The 16,276-nt window shown below is 44.2% G+C and overlaps 1 long non-coding RNA gene across 1 annotated transcript; it reads left to right on the forward strand.

Moving 5' to 3' along the window:
* Positions 1-1,333: 1,333 nt before the first annotated feature.
* Positions 1,334-16,189, forward strand: LOC134349701 (uncharacterized). The gene is made up of 3 exons (XR_010018752.1): positions 1,334-1,538; positions 3,071-3,192; positions 15,963-16,189. It is a non-coding gene; the product is annotated as an uncharacterized LOC134349701 (long non-coding RNA).
* The last annotated feature ends 87 nt before the right edge of the window (positions 16,190-16,276 follow it).

Consider the following 16,276-nt stretch of genomic DNA (forward strand, 5'->3'; position numbering starts at 1 on the left):
CTTTCTTGATCTGTCTGTCTCTATCTCTGAAGACAGCTTATCTACTGATGTCTATTATAAGCCTATGGACTCTCACAGCTACCTGGACTATTCCTCTTCCCACCCCGTCTCTTGAAAAAATGCCATCCCCTTCTCGCAATTCCTCCATCTTCGCCGCATCTGCTCTCAGGATGAGGCTTTTCATTCCAGGACGAAGGAGATGTCTTCCTTTTTTAAAGAAAGAGGCTTCCCTTCCTCCACCATCAACTCTGCTCTCAAACGCGTCTTTCCCATTTCACACACGTCTGCTCTCACCCCATCCTCCCACTACCCCACTAGGAATAGGGTTCCCCTTGTCCTAACCTACCACACCACCAGCCTCGGGTCCAACGTATAATTTTCTGTAACTCCCACCACCTCTAAAGGGATCCCACCACTAAGCACATCTTTCCCTCGCCCCCCCCCCACTTTCCGCAGGGATCGCTCCCTATGCAACTCCCTTGTCCATTCATTTCCCCCCCCCATCCCTTCCCATCGATCTCCCTCCTGGCACTTATCCTTCTAAGCGGAACAAGTGCTACACATGCCCTTACACTTCCTCCCTCACTACCATTCAGGGCCCCAGACAGTCCTTCCAGGTGAGGCGACACTTCACCTGTGAGTCGGCTGGTGTGATATACTGCATCCGGTGCTCCCGATGTGGCCTTCTATATATTGGCGAGACCCGACGCAGACTGGGAGACCGCTTTGCTGAACACCTATGCTCTGTCCACCAGAGAAAGCAGGATCTCCCAGTGGCCACACGTTTTAATTCCACGTCCCATTCCCATTCTGACATGTCTATCCACGGCCTCCTCTACTGTCAAGATGAAGTCACACTCAGTTTGGAGGAACAACACCTTATATTCCATCTGGGCAGCCTCCAACCTGATGGCATGAACATTGACTTCTCTAACTTCCGTAAATGCCCCTCCTTCCCTTCACACCCAATTCCTTATTTGTTTATTTAATATTTTTTATATATGTTTTTATTTTTTCCTCCTTTTTTCTTTCTCTCTCTTTTATCTCCCTCTGTCCCTCTCACTATAACTCCTTGCCTGCTCTCCATCCTCCAGGCTCTCCTCCCCCCTTCTCTTTCTCCCCCGGCTTCCCGTCCCATGATCCTCTCCCTTCTCCAGCCTCGTATCCCTTTTGCTGATCAACTTTCCAGTTCTTGGCTCCATCCCTCCCCCTCCTGTCTTCTCCTATCATTTCAGATCTCCACCTCCCCCTCCCACTTTCAAATCTCTTACTAGCCTTTCTTTCAGTTAGACCTGACAAAGGGTCTTGGCCTGAAACGTCGACCATACCTCTTCCTAGAGATGCTGCCTGGCCTGCTGCGTTCACCAGCATTTTTTGTGTGTATTGAGAGATACTGCCTCGCAGTTCCAGGGACCTGAGTTCAATCAGTGCTGTCTGTGTGGAGTTTGCATGTTCTCCCTGTGTCCTCTTTGGTTTCTTCAGGGTGCTCAGATTTCCTCCCCCATCACAAAGATGTGCTGCCAGGTTAATTAGCTGCGGTAAGTTACCCTTAGTTGCAGGCTGAAAAGGAACTGACAGACATTTTTGAAGGGAAAACGTTGCAGGGGTAGAAGGAAATAAGGAAAGGGGGCATAGGTCAGATGGGATTGGTCTACTGGGAGTCAGGATGGCCCCTTCAATGTCATTAATAGATAAAAATGTGCTGCTGCTTTCAGACTCCAGGCGGCTGTCTGCCCAGCGAGGTAAGCAATATCCGAGGGTGAAAGGGTAGGTTGGCACAATGGCTCTACAGCGCCAGTGCACCCTGATCGGGGTTCAATGTCCATCTGTCTGCACATTCTCCTTGTGACCACGTGGGTTGCTTCTGGGTGCTCCAATTTCCTCCCACATTCCACAGACCTACAGTTCGGTTTAGGGTTAGGATTAGTACGATGTGGGCATACTACATTGGTGCTGGAGCGTGGTGCCACTTGCAGGCTGCTGATTTAATCCTCAACTCCTCCCTGGTTTGATTTTCAGCAGACAATACATTTCTCTTTATGTTTATTGTTTTGATGTATGGTACTTTGCAAACGATTTAGGTGTGTATATATATATATAGAGAGAGAGAGAGAGACAGAGAGAGACAGAGAAGAGAGAGAGAGAGAGAGAGAGAGAGAGAGAGAGAGACAGAGAGACAGAGAGAAAGAGAGAGACAGAGAGAGAGAGAGACAGAGACAGAGAGAGAGAGAGAGAGACAGAGAGATACAGAGAAGAGAGAGAGAGAGAGAGACAGAGAGAGACAGAGAAAGAGAGAGAGAGAGACAGAGAGAGAGAGAGACAGAGAGAGAGACAGACAGAGAGAGACAGAGAGAGAGAGAGAGAGAGAGACAGAAAGAGAGAGACAGAGAGAGACAGAGAAGAGAGAGAGAAAGCTAGGGTACCTAAGACTTTTGCAAAGCACTGTATTTGTCAACGTGAAGCAGAGAGTGAGTTTGTAAATCTGACAGGAGAAAAAGATATTGGGAATGGCGAGGGTGGAGCACCAAAGGAAGAGCATGGGACAGGGGGCAGAGAAGGAGTGTCAGTGATCGGGGTGGCGCAGGTGCGGACACACCCAGCCCTGAGACACCAGGCAAGGTCATTTGGTTCCAAACAGCCGGTTAATTAATCATCACAGAATGTCTCTCTGGTGCTCTCCTCTCCCTTTCCCTTCTCCCAACCATGATCCTCCTCTCCCTGCCCCCTTCCCACTCTCAGTCCACTACAGAGACCCATATCAGAATCAGATTTATCACCACTCACATATGTTAGGAAATCTGTTCTTTTATTTGTGGCAGCAGTACAGTGCATTACATAAAATTACTACAGTACCGTGCAAAAGTCTTGGGCACCCTAGCTGTATACTGTATGCATGCCTACAACTTCTGCACAGTACTGTACATGTGACAACTAAAGCTAATCATTAATTTTAACTTGACCTTGCTGCTCAGTTCTGTGTGTTGCATTTACTCTCTCAACCATCAGGATAATTAGTGTGCCATTGATTCTGTTGTTAACCCCTCCTTGTCTCATGTTTCCCTCTTTCTAGAGGGTTTGTTTTCCAGCAGCATGAGTCAGGATACTTAGGAGAAGAGGGTGTCTGCTGTTACAGGTACAGGAAGGTGCAGAAAATTCTCCATCAACAATCAGAAGTGCACCTTAAGGAGTTAAGTAAGTGCACCAAGCTGTAGGTATGATGAGCAATAAATCAATCTGTTTATTAATCATCAGCATAACACAACATTTTAACTGAGGGAAAAGCCATTCGGCCCATCTGGTCAATCCTATTCCTTGTGCTCCCCACAGGGCTCTTCTAGCCCAAATCCCTTCCCACCTGTGCCCCTTCCCAGTCACAATTCATTCCGTCTGTGTTCGTTCTATGTGGAACAATTCAACTGATGGAACAAGCGAAATGTTTTCTCAAAGAAAAATTGTAAATTCAACAGTGACTTGAATTGTTTAGATTCTTTCTCCACCGTTATAAATGAAACAACCATTAGGTCTGGTCACGGATTGACAAACTGAAAACAGAATTAGTTAGAGTTAATAAACAGAAAATAACGGTCAGAGTAACAACATCTCTCTTCAAACTAAAGCATTTCCATTCGATCACAGTATTTTCTGGTGGAGGTGCGGCACCATCAATCAGTTTGCAGAAATGTCAGGAAACACTGCCACCTGCTGGGATTTCAAAGCATTAACAGGAGAGGAATTTTCCCTGTCTGCCAGCCACCAATTGACTGACCTTCAGCTTACAATGAGTGGTGATTTCATTCACTGCCAAAAGATCAACTGCACTCCTTACCCACCAGGACAAATCAACACAGTTTGTGACCCCCTAACCTAAACTAAAACTGTTACACGTGTCTACATGCATCACATTCATTGGTGGGGCATTAACTCAGAATCCGAATCAGGTTTATTATCACCGGCATGTGATGTAAAATTTGTTAACTTAGCAGCAGCAGTTCAATGCAATACATAATAAAGAAGAAAAAACAAAATAAAATAGTAATAAATTAATAAGTATATTACAGTATACATATACAGAATAGATTAAAAATCATGCATAAAACAGAAATAATATATACTAAAAAAGTGAGGTAGTGTCCAAGGGTAAAATGTCCATTTAGGAATCTGATGGCAGAGGGGAAGAAGCTGTTCCTGAATCGCTGAGTGTGTGCCTTCAGGCTTCTGTACCTCCTACCTGATGGTAACAGTGAGAAAAGGGCATGTCCTGGGTGCTGGGGTCCTTAATAATGGACGCTGCCTTTCTGAGACGCTGCTCCCTAGAGATGTCCTGGGTAATTTGTAGGCTAGTACCCAAGATGGAGCTGACTAAATTTACAACCCTCTGCAGCTTCCTTCCGTCCTGTGCAGTAGCCCCTCCATACCAGGCAGTGATGCAGCCTGTCAGAATGCTCTCCACAGTACAACCATAGAAGTTTTTGAGTGTATTTGTTGACATGCCAAATCTCTTCAAACTCCTAATGAAGTATAGCTGCTGTCTTGCCTTCTTTATAAATGCATTGATATGTTGGGACCAGGATAGATACTCAGAGATCTTGACACCCAGGGACTTGAAACTGCTTACTTTCTCCACTTCTGATCCCTCTATGAGGATTGATGTATGTTCCTTTGTCTTACCCTTCCTGAAGTCCACAATCAGCTCTTTCGTCTGATTGACGTTGAGTGCCAGGTTGTTGCTGTGACACCATTCCACTAGTTGGTATATCTCACTCTTGTACGTCCTCTTGTCACCACCTGTGATTCTACCAACAATGGTTGTATCGTCAGCAAATTTATAGATGGTATTTGAGCTATGCCTAGCCACACAGTCATGGGTATATCGAGAGTAGAGCAGTGGGCTAAGCACACACCCGAGGTGCGCCAGTGTTGATCGTCAGCGAGGAGGATAGGTTATCACCAATCCACAGAGATTGCGGTCTTCCATTTAGGATGTCAAAGATCCAATTGCAGACTGAGGTACAAAGGCCCAGGTTCTGCAACTTCTCAATCAGGATTGTGGGAATGATGGTATTAAATGCTGAGCTATAGTCAATGAACAGCATCCTGATATAGGTGTTTGTGTTGTCCAGGTGGTCTAAAGCCGTGTGAAGAGCCACTGAGGTTGCATCTGCCGTTAACCTATTGTGGCAATAGGCAAATTGCAATGGGTCCAGGTCCTTGCTGAGGCAGTTCAGTCTAGTCATGACCAACCTCTCAAAGCATTTCATCACTGTCAATGTGAGTGCTACCGGGTGATAGTCATTAAGGCAACTCACATTATTCTTCTTAGGCACTGGCATAATTGTTGCCTTTTTGAAGCAAGTGGGAACTTCCACCTGTAGCAGTGAGAGGTTGAAAATATCCTTGAGTCCTCCCGCCAGTTGGTTGGCACAGATTTTCAGAGCCTTACCAGGTACTCTACCGGGACTTTCGGCCTTGTGAGGGTTCACTCTCTTTAAAGGCAGCCTAACATCAGCTTCTGAGACAGAGATCACAGGTGCAGCAGGGATCTTCACAGCTGTAGTTGTATTCTCCCTTTCAAAGCGTGCATAGAAGGCGTTGAATTCATCTGGTAGTTAAGCCTCACTGCCATTCACGCTATTGGGTTTCGCTTTGTAGGAAGTAATGGCTTGCAAACCCTGCCAGAGTTGCTGTGCAACTGATGTCCCCTCCAACCTTGTTCGAAATTGTCTCTTTGTCCTTGAAATAGTCCTCCATAAATCATACCTGGTTTTCTGGTACAGGCCTGGGTCTCCAGACTTGACTGCCACAGATCTAGCCTTCAGCAGACAACGTACCTCCTGGTTCATCCATGGCTTCTGGTTTGGGAATGTACAGTAAGTCTTTGTAGGCACACACTCATCCACACAGGTTTTAATGAAGTCGGTAACAACCGCAGCGCACTCATCCAGGTCTGAAGATGAATCTCTGAATACAGCCCAGTCCACTGATTCAAAGCAGTCCTATAAGCACTCCTGTGCTTCCCTTGTCCAAACCTGCTTGGTCATGACTGCTGCTGCTGCAGTCTTCAGTCTCTGCCTATACTCAGGGAGTAGAAGTACAACCTGGTGATCATACTTCCCGAAGTGAGGGTGTGGAACAGCACGGTAGGCATTCGTGATGGTGGCGTAGCAATGGTCCAGTGTGTTGTTTCCTCTGCAAGTGGAAAGTGATTTGTTGATGGTAATTGCTTAGTGATTTTTTCAGACTGGACTGGCCATAATTCAGTAAAGGATCTCTCCTTTCTGAATTATGAACACATAAGACCATCTGTGTGATAATTCAGCAATAATAATACAGAGATGTTAAATTCCTTTAAAGCTCCTGATATTTGGTGTTCTCTGTGTGGAATTGTCTGTTCTCCCTCTGACTCTATGGGTTTCTCCTATGATGTTCCTGTTTCCTCCCAAATCTCAAGGGCAAGGTTAACAGGTGACCCCACAGTGCAGGAGGTAGTACTGCTGCCTTGTATCTCCATAAGACAAAGGATGAGAAATAGGCTACTCAGCCCATTGAGTCTGCTCTGACATTCAATCATGGCTGATTTATTTTCCCTCTCAACCCCATTCCGCTACCTTCTCCCCATAACCTTTGACATTCTTACCAAGTAAGTACCTATCAACCTCCACTTCAAATACACACAATAACTTGGCATCCACAGTCCTCTGTGGCAATGAATTCCATAGATTCGCCTCCCTTTGCCTAAAGAAATTCTTCATTATCTCTAAAGGGACATCCTTTTATTCAGAGGCTTTGCCCTCTGGTCCTAGACTCTCCCACTGTTGGAAGCACCCTCTCCATGTCCACTCTCTCCAGGCCTTTCAATATTCAGTAAGTTTTAATGAGATCCCCCTCATTTTTCTAAATTTCAGCGAGTATAGACCCAGATATGTCAAATACTCCTCATATGTTAACCTTTTAATTCCCAAAATCATTTTCATAAACCTCCGGTGAACCCTGTCCAGTATTAACATCTCCCTTCTTAGCTAAGGGGCCCAAAACTGCTCAAAATATTCCAAGTGCAATCTGACCAATGCCTTACAAAGCCTCAGTATTACATCCTTGCTTTTATGCTTTTGCGCTCTTGAAATAAGTGCTAGCATTGCATTTGCCTTCCTTACCACTGACTCAACCTGCAAGCTAGTCTTGGCGCCTCTGTTTTTTGAAATCACCAGTGGCTAGATCTGATCCTGACTTCCGGTATCAATTGCGTGTTGCTTCCACCTTCTCTCTGTGACCACGAGTTCCCCTGTGTGCCCTAGTTTCCTCCAGTGTCCCAAAGACAAACTGCCTGATGGGATTATTAGCCCCATGACTTGCTTGTGGTGCTGGTGGGTGGAAGAATTGGGGGAGCATATGTGAGGGGAGTAAGTAGGAAAATTGGATGGATGCGATAGCTCTGAAAGCCAACATACGTTTGTAATCTGATGGGCAGAATGGCCTATTATGCTGTGATTAAATTGATGGGCCAAATTTGGATGCTTTCTTCCTCACTGAATATAGTTGAGTCAACTGCGTGCCACATGCCTTTCGAGGCACTAACCCACAGTGAGTAGCCACATGGGGAAGGGTGCTGAGTTTCCTTCATTCAACAGGCACTGGACTCATCTGATGTTGATTAGGTCTTTTATTGAGCCAACATGGATGCCATGGGCCGAATGGTATCCTGTACCATAGCATTTATAGTATTTGATGACCCTTTCACAATTCTGAGTCCACAGAATGCCCCTAATACTGGGCTGAGTCCCAGGACCCACCCAACAACGTGCTCAGTCCCCGTAAGCTTACCCATTGCCCGGATCATACCCTCAAAAGTCAGCCAACACCAGGATCGGGTGTTCATAGTTTTTGTGCATTTTTTTCTGAATTTCCTGATGTGTTTCCTTTCAAAATCGGAGATCAGATTTCCAGAACCATTAACCGGTAGATCCTCTGTTCAGAGTCCTTATGGCACAGGAGACCATTCAGCCCATGGCTTCCATGCTGGCCCAATAAAAGAGCCCATCAACATGCTGCCATCTTGACCAACACTTGATCCATACCCCTGCGGGTTACAGATACTTGATCCAAGCACCATTCAAGATTCAAGATTGTTCATTGTCACTCTTCAGTACATGAGTGTAAAAGAGGGTAAAATGATTGTTACTCCTGATTGGATCCATCCAATGCAGCATAAAAAGACACAATAAGCATTAAGTACGCAATAAGAAACACAAACTAAAACACAATAAATATAAGTATAAAAGCAATCTTTTATAACACAATATACAATTAACAGTTACCTGTCCATAGACTGATTGTACATACATAAAGTGACGTTAGATGATGTGTACGTAGTGGTGAGGTCGGTTAATGGGTGGAGGTGCTAGTCAGCCAGACTACTTGGGGGAAGTAACTGCTTAGTGGTCCTGGTCTAGCCTCTTCCCCGATGTGAGTCGGACAAACAGAGCAGGTTGGGTGGGCTCCTTCATGATTTTGCTGGCCTTACTCTGGCACCTTTCTGTACATACAGTATGTCCTTGATGGTGGGTAGGCTGAAGCCATTGATGTGATGGGCAGTTTGAAGCACTCGTTGCGGAGCCCTGCTGTCCGCCACAGCGCACCCTCCGTACCACACGGTGACGCACCGTGTTCGAATGCTCCCCACTGTGTATCTGTAGAAGGTCATGAGCATTGATGTGCATACCCACGGGGCAGGCTGCAGCCTCTGCCACCCTCAGAATAAACGACGTCCCTTTCAAACAAAAAATAAAAGGATGTTCCTTTGAAGGTATGAGACGTGAATTAGCTAAGATAGACTGGCAAATGATACTTAAAGGGTTGACGGTGGATATGCAATGGCAAGCATTTAAAGATCGCATGGATGAACTACAACAATTGTTCATCCCAGTTTGGCAAAAGAATAAACCAGGGAAGGTAGTGCACCCGTGGCTGACAAGGGAAATTAGGGATAGTATCAATTCCAAAGAAGAAACATACAAATTAGCCTGAAAAAGTGGCACACCTGAGGACTGGGAGAAATTCAGAGTTCAGCAGAGGAGGACAAAGGGCTTAATTAGGAAAGGGAAAAAAGATTATGAGAGAAAGCTGGCAGGGAACATAAAAACTGACTGTAAAAGCTTTTATAGATATGTGAAAAGAAAAAGATTGGTTAAGACAAATGTAGGTCCTTTACAGTCAGAAACAGGTGAATCGATCATGGGGAACAAGGACATGGCAGACCAATTGAATAACTACTTTGGTTCTGTCTTCACGAAGGAGGACATAAATAATTTTCCAGAAATAGTAGGGGACCGAGGGTCTAGTGAGATGGAGGAACTGAGGGAAATACATGTTAGTAGGGAAGTGGTGTGAGGTAAATTGAAGGGATTAAGGGCAGATAAATCCCTAGGGCCAGATGGTCTGCATCCCAGAGTGCTTAAGGAAGTAGCCCAAGAAATAATGGATGCATTAGTGATAATTTTTCAAAACACTTTAGATTCTGGACTAGTTCCTGAGGATTGGAGGGTGGATAGTGTAACCCCGCTTTTTAAAAAAGGAGGGAGAGAGAAACCGGGAAATTATAGACCGGTTAGCCTGACATCAGTGGTGGGGAAAATGCTAGAGTCAGTTATCAAAGATGTGATAACAGCACATTTGGAAAGTGGTGAAATCATCGGACAAAGTCAGCATGGATTTCTGAAAGGAAAATCATGTCTGACGAATCTCATAGAATTTTTTGAGGATATAGCTCGTAGAGTGGATAGGGGAGAACCAGTGGATGCATTATATTTGGATTTTCAAAAGGCTTTTGACAAGATCCCACACAGGAGATTAGTGTGCAAACTTAAAAGCACACGGTATTGGGGGTATGGTATTGATGTGGATAGAGAATTGGTTGGCAGACAGGAAGCAAAGAGTGGGAATAAACGGGACCTTTTCAGAATGGCAGGCAGTGACTAGTGGGGTACCGCAAGGCTCAGTGCTGGGACCCCAGTTGTTTACAATATATATTAATGACTTAGAAGAGGGAATTAAATGCAGCATCTCCAAGTTTGCGGATGACACAAAGCTGGGCGGGAGTGTTAGCTGTGAAGAGGATGCTAAGAGGATGCAGGGTGACTTGGATAGGTTAGGTGAGTGGGCAAATTCATGGCAGATGCAATTTAATGTGGATAAATGTGAGGTTATCCACTTTGGTGGCAAAAACAGGAAAACAGATTATTATCTGAATGGTGGCCGATTAGGAAAAGGGAAGGTGCAACGAGACCTGGGTGTCATTATACACCAGTCATTGAAAGTGGGCATGCAGGTACAAAAGGCGGTGAAAAAGGCGAATGGTATGCTGGCATTTATAGCGAGAGGATTCGAGTACAGGAGCAGGGAGGTACTACTGCAGTTGTACAAGGCCTTGGTGAGACCACACCTGGAGCACTTTGTGCAGTTTTGGTCCCCTAATCTGAGGCAAGACCCTAATCTTGCCATAGAGGGAGTACAAAGAAGGTTCACCAGATTGATTCCTGGGATGGCAGGACTTTCATATGATGAAAGACTGGATCGACTCGGCTTATACTCGCTGGAATTTAGAAGATTGAGGGGGGAACTTATTGAAATGTATAAAATTCTAAAGGGATTGGACAGGCTAGATGCAGGAAGATTGTTCCCGATGTTGGGGAAGTCCAGAACGAGGGGTCACAGTTTGAGGATAAAGGGGAAGCCTTTTAGCACCAAGATGAAGAAAAACTTCTTCACACAGAGAGTGGTGAATCTGTGGAATTCTCTGCCACAGGAAACAGTTGAGGCCAGTTCATTGGCTATATTTAAGAGGGAGGCCCTTGTGGCTACAGGGATCAGGGGGTATGGAGAGAAGGCAGGTACAGGGTTCTGAGTTGATCAGCCATGATCATACTGAATGGCGGTGCAGGCTCGAAGGCCTGAATGGCCTACTCCTGCACCTATTTTCTATGTTTCTATGTAAATTGAGATGAGGTGAAATTTCCTCATCTGGAGGGTGAAATTGTTCCCACAGAGAGCAGTGGAGGCCAAGTCACTGGGTGAATTTAAGGCAGAGATTGATAGTTTCTTGATTAATGAAGGGTCAAGGGTTATGAGGGAAAGGCATATGAAAGGGTTTGATACAGGATGAGAGTAAGTGAATGTTTGATGGTCAGCAAGGACTCATTGGGTCGATGGTATGCTTCCACGCTGTATGATTTTATGACTCCCTGACATTCATTTGCCATTGGATGAAGATAGTTTAGTTTTCATAATAATCTTCACACTTTACCCCACCACACCATCAGCAGACAGTCCTCATTAACCTTTCAATCCAGAATCATCCCACATCGTTAATTGTCAACTAAAAAGTTAATTGCCAAGGGAAAGAAGGACTAAAGTCAGGATTTAAATATTGTTTTCTGATTGTGTTCAAGAGATTTCAAACAACATTCCTCTCACCTACTGAACTGATTACATTTCCCAACAGGTGCATATCTATTTGTAATGCTCTGTTGACTGGCTGTGAATGGATAACTATTCACTATGACAATGAAGTGCTGGATGTTCACAACATTAAAATTATCCAAGCGATATTCAGAATCTCCACAGAGCCGTTTCGTCTAAGTAAAAGTGCTAGTTGTTAGACCACTTTCTGAAATTCTGCTTAAGGTTAAACCATCATTTTGCTTCCAGAGGTTATACTAAACAAAGTCATACTTTACAAAAGTTTGCCAAGATTGCAAGCTATGAACCAAAATGTATAATTGCAGTGAGGATGCATGTAAGGCATGGCAGGCTAAGCAGGTGTGATTCAATTCCTTCTGAACTGTTCTAGCAAATCCACTGACAGATCAGGGAACATGATGTTTTCCAGTACATTAAATTCTTGGAACAGCTTGTTATATCTGTGTAGCCTTCTAGCTCCACCATCTCAGCTTGGTGGGAAACTTGGGCTGTTGCAGACAATGTCCATCTGCAGTATAGACTGGTGAGACCTAGTTCATTCAGTAGCAGCTGAATGTAAGAGTGGATTAAAACTCTATCGATAGCTACGTTGGGAACTTCGCTGAGCTCAGTCGGAAGAAAGAGGGGTGATTTAACAGACTACATGGAATGAGCTGCTAATTACCACATTGAAAAGGAATTCGGACAGGGACATAGATTGAAAAGGTTAGGAGAGATACGAGCCAAATGCCAGCAAGTGCATTAACTCAGTTAGACAACTTGGTCAGCATGGGTGAGTAGGACTTCAGCACCTTATTCATAATGTGTGACTTTATGAATCACACTGCTGAGCTCCAACTTACTCCCACATAATTCTTCTCATCTTTAATGGGTGGAAATACTTCATCACACTCAGAATTAAGCTTCTTATTCAACAGAGCACATTTAAAAAATCTACAACTGAGTTAATCTCATTAGAGGCACTGTTATCTTCCTCTGTATATCAAAATAACAAGAGCCTAACACTTTAATATAGATTGGACATCTCTTCAATCTCTATGTCTGAATGGCAGATCTTTCTCCTGTTGTAAAATCCACCTTTTGAAATAGATGAGATATGTTGGGTGGTTTCTGCAATGGACAGTCAGTCTCTTCTCTCCCTCCTCACCCTGGGTGATGGTTATAGCCTTCACTCAGAGGACAAAGGAACTGGAAGCAGAAGGTAGCCATTGTTACATTTGTGACAGCTTCATCATTCAATAATATTGTAGCTGATATTTTACATCAGTGCCACTTTCTCATAATTCCCTTCATATCTATACCTTCCTTGAGTCAAGGATTCCAAATAATCACCACTCACTAGGTGAAGAAATTTATCCTTATCTCTGTCCCAAATGGTTGATGCCTTATCTTGACACCCCCCCCCAGCCAAGGAAAACATTAACTCAGCCGCTTAAGAATGATGAATGTTTCAATCAGATCACCTTTCATCCTTCTAAACTCTAGGGATTATTGGCATAGTTATGGTCATTGAGCACTAGAGCACTACAACACAGAAATGGGTCCTTCAGCCCATCTGGTTCATGCCAGCCTTGTCTTCTGCCTAGTTGATAGGTTCCCAACCTTTTATAAGCCATGGACCCCATTAAGCAAGGGGTCCATGGACCCCAGTTTGGGAACCCCTGGCCTAGTCCTAACTAACTCCACCCAGATCATTGCCCACTCATACCCCTCTCATCCGTGTTGCCACCCAAACTTCTCTACAGCTCATTTTCAATGTTATTTATCTATTTATTTATTTTTATTATCAATATTTGTTTTGTTCATATTTGCACAATGTATCTTCTTTTGCACATTGCTTGCTTGTCCGTCTTGATTTCTTTGCTCTACTGTGAATGCCTGCAAGAAAATGAATCTCAGGGTAATTAATATTTTCTGACTTCATACTTGCTTTGATAATAAATTTACTTTGACCTTGACTAAATGTCACAATTAAACTCGCTGGCAGCTCTTTCCACACTAGCACCGCCCTCTGAATGAAGCTCCCCCTCAGATTGCTCATAAATCTTTAAATCTTAAATCTTTTTAATCATCTGTCACATCACAAACCAGCCAACCTAGGAATTAATCTGGTGAACCTTCACTGCCCTCCATCAATTGCAATATATCCTTCCTTTGCAGAGAACACAAACCTATATGGTCCCATTATTGATACACAACTCCAGCAAGTACCTGCACTTGCACATTCAAAACCTCTAGCAATAGAGACCATCTTTCTCCCCGCTGTCCCTGCAATTAGACTTCCAATGTTTCAAGGACATCCAAGTCTCTCTGAATCCCAACACCTTTCAATCGTTTGCCATCTAAAGGATACTCCACCTTTCTACCAAAGTGGACATTTCACATTTTTCCATATTATAGTCCATGTTCTTACCCATTCACTTAGCCTGGTTTTGTCCGCAGAGATCTCTCTAAGTTCAGCTCAAAATTACACTGTCACCTGGCACTCCTCTCCATGAATTACAAGTCTCAAACACCACTCCAAAACCTTGATTATTTACTCAGTGTTTTTATCAGTGCAGTATTGCTCCCACCACCGAGGACATGCTCTCTGCTCCCTGCTGCCATTAAGAAGAAGGAACAGGAGCCTCAGGACCCACACCACCAGACCGCTTTGCTGAACACCTACGCTCTGTCCGCCAGAGAAAGCAGGATCTCCCAGTGGCCACACATTTTAATTCCACATCCCATTCCCATTCTGACATGTCTATCCACGGCCTCCTCTACTGTAAAAATGAAGCCACACTCAGGTTGGAGGAACAACACCTTATATTCCGTCTGGGTAGCCTCCAACCTGATGGCATGAACATTGACTTCTCTAACTTCCGCTAGGCCCCACCTCCCCCTCGTACCCCAGCTGTTACTCATTTTTATGCACACATTCTTTCTCTCACTCTCCTTTTTCTCCCTCTGTCCCTCTGAATATACCTCTTGCCCATCCTCTGGGTCACCCCCCCCCGTCTTTCTTCCCGGACCTCCTGTCCCATGATCCTCTCGTATCCCCTTTTGCCCATCACCTGTCCAGCTCTTGGCTCCATCCCTCCCCCTCCAGTCTTCTCCTATCATTTTGCATCTCCCCCTCCCCCTCCAGCTTTCAAATCCCTTACTCACTCTTCCTTCAGTTAGTCCTGACGAAGGGTCTCGGCCTGAAACGTCGACTGTGCCTCTTCCTATAGATGCTGCTTGGCCTGCTGCGTTCACCAGCAACTTTGATGTATGTTACCAGGTTCAGGAACAGTTATTACCCCTCAGCCATCAGGCTCTTGAACCAAAGAGGATAACTTCACCCAACTTCACTTGCCCCGTCATTGAAACGTTCCATCAAACAATAGACTCATTTTCAAGGTCTCTTTCATCTCATGTTCTCAATATTTATTGCTTATTTGTTTATTATTATTATTTTTTATTTTTATATTTGAACAGTTTGTTGTCTTTTGCACGCTGGTTGAAACCCCAAGTTGGTGCAGTCTTTCACTGATTCTGTAGTGGTTACTATTCTATAGATTTATTGAGTATGCCCACAACAAAATGAATTTCAGGGTTGTATATGGTGACATATAGGTACTTCGATAAAAATTTACTTTGAACTTTGAACTTTGAACTGAAGGAGTTCACATGAACAATTGGTGCAGCAGGAAACCGGTACATTGTCATCAACTTCTGACACCTTTCCCCTGGCACCTACTTCTCAACTCACCAGCATTAAGAGTTGGCTCCTCAGTATCTACACGACCAGCCATTCTCAAAACCCGATTTGTTTCAATGAGGTGACATCACATTCTTCTGAGCTCCAGTCAGTGTTCATCATCCCATCAATCTAGGAGCTTTACAATACATCACCTCCAAGGTAAGTATATCTTCCTATAAACATGTGGAGTGAAATTCCATCCAGTACTACCAACTACCCCTATAAATGGAGCAAGCTTTTTTTTAATCCTTAGATAGCCACCCTCTTCCAACAAATGTCTTTCGCTTCATTGCCTGGCTCCTGTTCTAAGCACTTCCACCAGTCAGGAAAGCTTCCTGGAATTTCTGTCCATTGTTTAGCCCAGTGCCCTCTGATTTTCCAACAGATAAGAATGTTTGGACAAGCTTAGGCTGTTTTCATTGATACTTGAAATGGCACAAATATTAACTTAATCAATCCAATGTTTGGCTAATTCACCTCACCAGGGTGTTTGCTGATAATACTTCTCACTCAATAAGGAGACTATTTCTTCTGCTGTAACATGCAGTTTACAGCAAAACCACGGTGCTGTTTAAATGAGAGCCAAATAAAGGGTGGATAAATAGCTGAATCAGAGGAAATGTGTTAACAGAAATGGATTGTGGAAACAGAAGCTGGTGTAGATGTAATCAAAACATTTCCTCCCCTTGAACAATTTTCACTTGTATAGAGGAAATGTCACAACTAGAAGTGTGATTTTAACTCAGAACCCTCTGCCTTTCAGCCAAGATGCCTCTTGGAAGAGATTTCACAGACATCATATATCTAGAGGAACACACGCAAAATGCTCAAGGAACTCAGCAGGTCAGTTAGCACCTATAGAAGGGAATAAACAGACAATGTTTCAAGCCGAGACCCTTCACTGGAACCTCTTAAAAGCTCCTGGGGCACGCTGCCAGGGGAGGTGATGGAAGTGGATACATTTAAGAGATGTTTAAACAGACACATGAACAGGAAGGATATACAGGGTTACTGTTGGCATTACTAAGACTGGCATCAACAAGGTGGGGAAAGAGCCTGATCACATCCCATACTGTT

The sequence above is a fragment of the Mobula hypostoma genome, chromosome 7, assembly GCF_963921235.1.
Source record: "Mobula hypostoma chromosome 7, sMobHyp1.1, whole genome shotgun sequence".
NCBI lineage: Eukaryota > Metazoa > Chordata > Chondrichthyes > Myliobatiformes > Myliobatidae > Mobula > Mobula hypostoma.